We start from the raw sequence: 5,751 nt of genomic DNA on the forward strand, positions 1-5,751 counted from the left end.
TCTCCATATGCCTCCAAAACTATGTCCCTGGAGAGTAGCCTGCTCCCACACTGTCACTTGATGTCATGGGGTCAATAAAATCTGTGATTGTGTATCTCAGATATTTCTGTGTCTTTGATTCTCACCTTGGGACCCTAAGAGGGCCCAAGTGTCAGTAACTCTGGGCCTCCCCTAAAGAGAAACGGAGATGGTGGCTCATCCAGGAAGTGGAGGAGCAGGCGGCTCCTGGTTCTCAGTCCACCTGTGATCTCTGCCCACCCAGGGCCTGCCCCAGCCTGCAGGTATTGCTGTGTGGTGAGAACACCCGCTTCCCTTGTGCACAGCCTTTGAGAGGAGATCATGACCTCAGCTCCAGGGGTTCCTGGCCAGGGCCAAGCACTCCTTCTGCAGAGGTCTGCAGGGGAGATCTTTGACTTGTATTTGCGTGGCTTCCCCTCCCCGCCTGTCCCCTAGCCCTCCCTGACTGGCCATCCTCTCAGTAGTCCTCCTCGACCAGGGAGAGGAGCATGGCCTTGGGTGTGTTCTCAAAAAGGGCAGCCCGGTTCTGCTTCTGCCCCTTCTTCACCTAGTGGTCTTAGATTCGGAAAGCGTAGGCCTTAGATTCGGAAAGCATAGGCCTTAGATTCGGAAAGCATAGGCCTTAGATTCGGAAAGCATAGGCATTGATGAGCCGGCACAGAGGCTGGAAGGCCTAGGGGTCTCGGATGACTATCTCCCGGGACACTGGCTTCACCCGGCGGTACTGGTAGTAGATCCGCACTGAAGCCAGCACGGTCAGAGTGGTCACCTGCAGGGCCAGGTGGAGAAGCTGGACTACAGCAACCCCCTGCCAGGCCCTGCCCCTCCAGCACAGGGACGCTGTGGGCTCATCTGCCACGAAACCTTGGGTGCCTTCTGCGGGGCTCTCCTAGTGTCCTCCACTTCCCACTTGGCCAGCATCTGCAGGGAGGAGCCAGTGGGCTGACACCTGCCATCTCTGAAGCCATCACAGGGCTGCTGGGAGGGAAGGGGTGGGTGCTCTAGGAACCCACGGGTTGTAAGGACCCCTGGGAGAGGAGAGGGCTCAGAGGTTTGCACTTGGGGAGCTGGAGGCAACTGCCGCAGGGCCTGGGTCGGGACGCTTTGTCCCTTGAACTTCCCGCGGGGGCTGATGTGCCGCACTTCCTCCACCACGTACTGCTGGAAGAAGGGGTGTGCCAAGGCCTCTTCCGCTGTGCAGCAGCTCTGGGGTTGCACCACCAGGAATCGGGAGGCCTGGGAGGGGAGGAGAGGGAAACCGAGAACGTCAAGGTAGGTCCCCTCCAGCATGTCAGGAGAGGCGGGGCCTCCCCGGGCAGGGGAGCCTGGCATCGCGGCCCTGAACTCAGGAGCCAGTCGGCCTGGCTTATCACCAGGTCCTTCATGGTGTCCGAGTAATCATCCCACTCGGGCGAGCCAAACTGGGAGTTGCCGCTCATGATCATCCTCGCATCAGCATCTGCTTCCGGTGCCAGAAGGGCGGGGAGCCGGCCAGCAGCGTGTGCATGATGACGTCAGTGCTCTGTCTGGACGTGCGTGGGCCCAGGGTCACTTACCCAGCGCCAGGGGCACCGACCTAGCCCTGCCTGCTCCCTCCCTCGCCCAGCCCAGGCGGGTGATCCCCGGCACACTCACATGTCCACCGCCTTCCCGTGACCCGGATGGTCCTCATTCATGGAGCACTGAATAATCTCAGGGGCCAGGTAACTGGGGGTCCCGCAGACCTCTGCAGGAACGGTCATCAGGACAGGTCAGCAGGGCACTCAGAAGAGGAAGTCCTGGCCAGGCGCAGTGGCTCATGTCTATAATGCCAGCACTTTGGGAGGAGGAGGCAGGCAGATCACCTGAAGCCAGGAGTTCAAGACCAGCCTGGCCAACATAGTGAAACCCCATATCTACTAAAACTACAAAAAATAGTTGGATGTGGTGGCACATGCCTGTAGTCCCAGCTACACAGGAGTCTGAGGCAGGAGAATTGCTTGAACCCGGGAGGTGGAGGTTGCAGTGAGCCAAGATCGCCCCACTGCATTCCAGCCAAGGCAACAGAGCCAGGCACTATCTCAAAAAAAAAAAAAAGAAAGAAAGAAAGAAAGAAAAAAGAAAAAGGAAGTCCAAAGAGACAATGGAGTTGGAACAGAAATGGACTTGGGCGAGACTCCCCCAACATCCAAATTCAAGGCCCAGGGCAGGGCGGGGTACTGCCCACAGGGCCACCAGCTCATGGCCCATTGCTTCCCTGGTCACTTCTAGCCATCCTGGCCTGGAACTAGGGTAATGGGAACCTGGGAGAGGACTTACCTGAAGAAATGCCTAGCCCTGCCAAGTGTGGTGGCTCACACCTGTAATCCCAGCACTTTGAGAGGCTGAGGCAGGTGGATCGCGAGGTCAGGAGTTTGAGACCAGCCTGACCAACATGGTGAAACCTCCGTCTCTACTAAAAATACAAAAATTAGCCAGACCTGGTGGCACGTGCCTGTAATCCCAGCTACTCAGGAGGCTGAGGCAGGAGAATTGCTTGTACCCGGGAGGCAGAGGTTGCAGTGAGCCAAGATTGCACCACTGCACTCCAGCCTGGGAGACAGAGTGAGACTCCTTCTCAGAAAAATATATATATATATATACTATTTTCAAAAAACAAAAAGAAAAAAGGTAAGAAACTGCACTCCATCTGACAGAAAGCAGGAGGCCCCTGAGAAGTATTAGGCCCTCTCATCCCAACCTTGCCAATTAAGCCTCATCCTCACTTCTGGCTGGCCAAGTCAGCTTCTGACAGGATCAAGCTTACTTCCCATGAGTTAGGCCCACTTCCACTAGGTCAGGCGTGTTTCTGGAGAATCACCTCATTTCTGGAATACAGTATCATGCTGGCTTCTCATGGATTAGGCTCACCTTTGGCAGATCAGGCCCACTACTGGCAGATCAGGACCTCTTCCCTGCTTCCCAAGGGTGAGGTAGGCCTCAGGCTGTCCAGGCTTAGGTCTCTGTCACTTCCATGGCTAGTGGGGAGGGGTAAACTTGTGAGGGTTTGGGTGTCTCCCACTGTGGCCAGCGGAAGAGGTAGGGGAAAGACAAAGACTTGTATTCCAGTCCAGATTGCTGGGGTACGGGGAAAGGGCCAGCCCACTGCACCCCGATGTTGTCTCCATTTGGCTAAAGCCATTAGAGGAGGCAGTGGTAAGGGTTGTGGCTGGGCTTTTCAGTTCTGGCTGGTACAGTTATTGCTGTTGTGCTACTGTACTATGATTGTACAGCTTCTGTGTCTACTAATGAGTATTGTCATGCAGGAACCCTTAGTATGTGTTGGAAGAGATTTAGAATTCTCATTTAATCCTCTCACGAACTTTAAAGGATGCAGGTGTTGTTAAAACCATTCTAAGGTCAAAAAATTGAGATGCAGAAAAGTCAGTTCCCTTACCCAAAACCTCCTAACTGGTTACATAGCAGAGCTATTCTGAGCTTTTCTTTAAGCCTCTGTGGTCATACCTTGCAGCTGCCGTCATGAAATGGAGCAGTCATGTTTTTTTTCAGCTGCAGAACTTCTCTCTCTCAGGAGGGAAACCAATTCCAAACCCAGACTCATCAGGAGAGGAAAAAAAAAACATTTAATATCCGAGAGCACATATGAATGGTAAGGTACTTAGCAACCTGTGTTGATAATTTTAAAAATTGCATATCCTGTGACTCAGCCACTCTACTAGGAATACATCCTGAGGAAGTCATCAGAGATGTGAGTATACGCTTGTTCACAAAGATGCACACTGGAGCATTACTATATAAATGAAAAAGCGAAAACCATCCTCAAGCCCAATGATAAAGGGCTGATTTAATTATACATGTGGTTTAAATACATATCCCTAGTATAATAATTGCTAAGACATACTGAGTGCTTACCATGTGCCATTCATTGATTGAAGAGTTATACATGCATTAACTCATTTAGCCTATGTGATCGATTATAGTGTGATTGTATAGGAATATTTAAGGCTTGAGAAAATGTTTATGCTCTATCATAATAAAAAAAGTCGATTACAAAACTGTTTTTTAAAACTGTGTAGATCCAAAAAGGCAGTAGTTAGAACTAAAACACAAAATTACTGGTTTTATTTTCTTCTTTGCCATTTGAAGAATTTTCCAGATTTTCTACACTAATAATCATTTATTACTTAAAAAATGATTTAAAAATAAAAACATAGTCAGGGTATTAGGCCATGCCTGAGGGCCTGATGCCTGAATGAGTCCAGCTAGTGCTATGGCCACAGGGAGCCAGTGACCACTGGGGCTGATCATGAGAGCTCTTGGCAAAGTGAGGAGACCCAATTGGGACCCCTCTCAACTGTGGGCCCCACCCACTGCCCTGTTTACTCAGAAGCTCTGCTGCTTGCTGTGAGGACCTAGCGCCAGGGTCTGGGTAACCAGAGAGACCCCCAGTCATTCTGGCCAGCACTGAAAACAGTCACAGAGGCTGATGCTTTCAGGACTAAGATCAAAGGTCTTAATCCAGCTTTCAGAAGCATTCGCTGTCTGGCACCTCCTGACTTCCTGGCCCCAGTTTCCTACTCTCCACAGTCCTTCACTTCAGAAAGGCCATTTCCTCCTAACTTTCCCCGTACCCATGATGCATCCTTCTCCACATTTTCCAAACTTTCCCATCCTCTACTCCAAAAATATCTTTTTTGTTGTTCCAAGCATATGGATGAGGCTGATAAAACTGGTGAGAGTATTGATGGAACTGCTGTAAATGCCAGTGTAATCGCAATAACAATAGTTACCATTTATTGAGCACTTACCTCATGCTGTTTAAATACATTGATCCCATTTAATCTGTATAGCTCATCTGTGGACAGATACTAGTGTCCATCTTTACAGATAAAAGATCTAAGGATCAAAGAAGTGAAGTAAATTTTTCAAGGTCCCCCCGTCAATAAGTGGTGGAAATAGCCAGGCACAGTGGCTCATGCCTGTAATCCCAGCACTCTGGGAGGCCGAAGCAGGTGGATCACCTGAGGTCAGGAGTTCGAGACCAGCCTGGCCAACATGGCGAAACCCCATCTCTACTAAAAATACAAAAATTAGCTGGGCGTTGGGGCGGGCACTTGTAATCCCAGCTACTCAGGAGGCTGAGGCAGGAGAGTTGCTTGAACCCAGGAGGTGGAGGTTGCAGTGAGCCAAGATTGTGCCACTGCACTCCAGCCTAGGTGACAAGAGGAAAACTCCGTCTCAAAAGAAAAAAAACAAAAGTGGATACAAACTTCAAACCCAGGTCTGTCTGTGCGGCTCACAAAGCACTTTCATATTCATGACCTCCCCAGATCTGTGAGGATGGCTGCGCAGGTATGATCAGCCCTCTTTCTAGCTGAGGACTTTGAGTCCGGTTGCTGGAAAATGGTAGTCTGGGAGGGAGTCTATTATAAGAATCCAGGTCTCTGGAATTCTAAAATGCAGAAGATATTCATTGAGCTCACAGACTTATCATGGCTGCCTTAATGTGAATTCAGGCCAGTCCGAGATTCAGAATTTTATCTACTCTCTTAAGTGCAATTCTGAATTCATCAGTGCCCAGGAAAGGTACTGATGGAAAACGTCACACTGTGAATGGAATGTGAGATATGTGTATATATGTGTGTGATATATGCAGATATCTAAAACGGTCTCATGAAAAAGCATCTGCCAACAAGCTGGGCATAAAGAAATTTAAGATTAAATTTATGGAGGAATATACAGTTTTGCTTATTT

At 50.0% G+C, this 5,751-nt stretch overlaps 1 pseudogene; it reads right to left on the minus strand.

Annotated features, from left to right (window-relative positions):
- Positions 1–475: 475 nt before the first annotated feature.
- LOC139362572 (phosphorylase b kinase gamma catalytic chain, skeletal muscle/heart isoform-like) lies at positions 476–2,004 on the minus strand (annotated as a pseudogene).
- Positions 2,005–5,751: the final 3,747 nt, after the last annotated feature.

The sequence above is a fragment of the Macaca nemestrina genome, chromosome 4 (assembly GCF_043159975.1).
Source record: "Macaca nemestrina isolate mMacNem1 chromosome 4, mMacNem.hap1, whole genome shotgun sequence".
Taxonomy (NCBI): domain Eukaryota; kingdom Metazoa; phylum Chordata; class Mammalia; order Primates; family Cercopithecidae; genus Macaca; species Macaca nemestrina.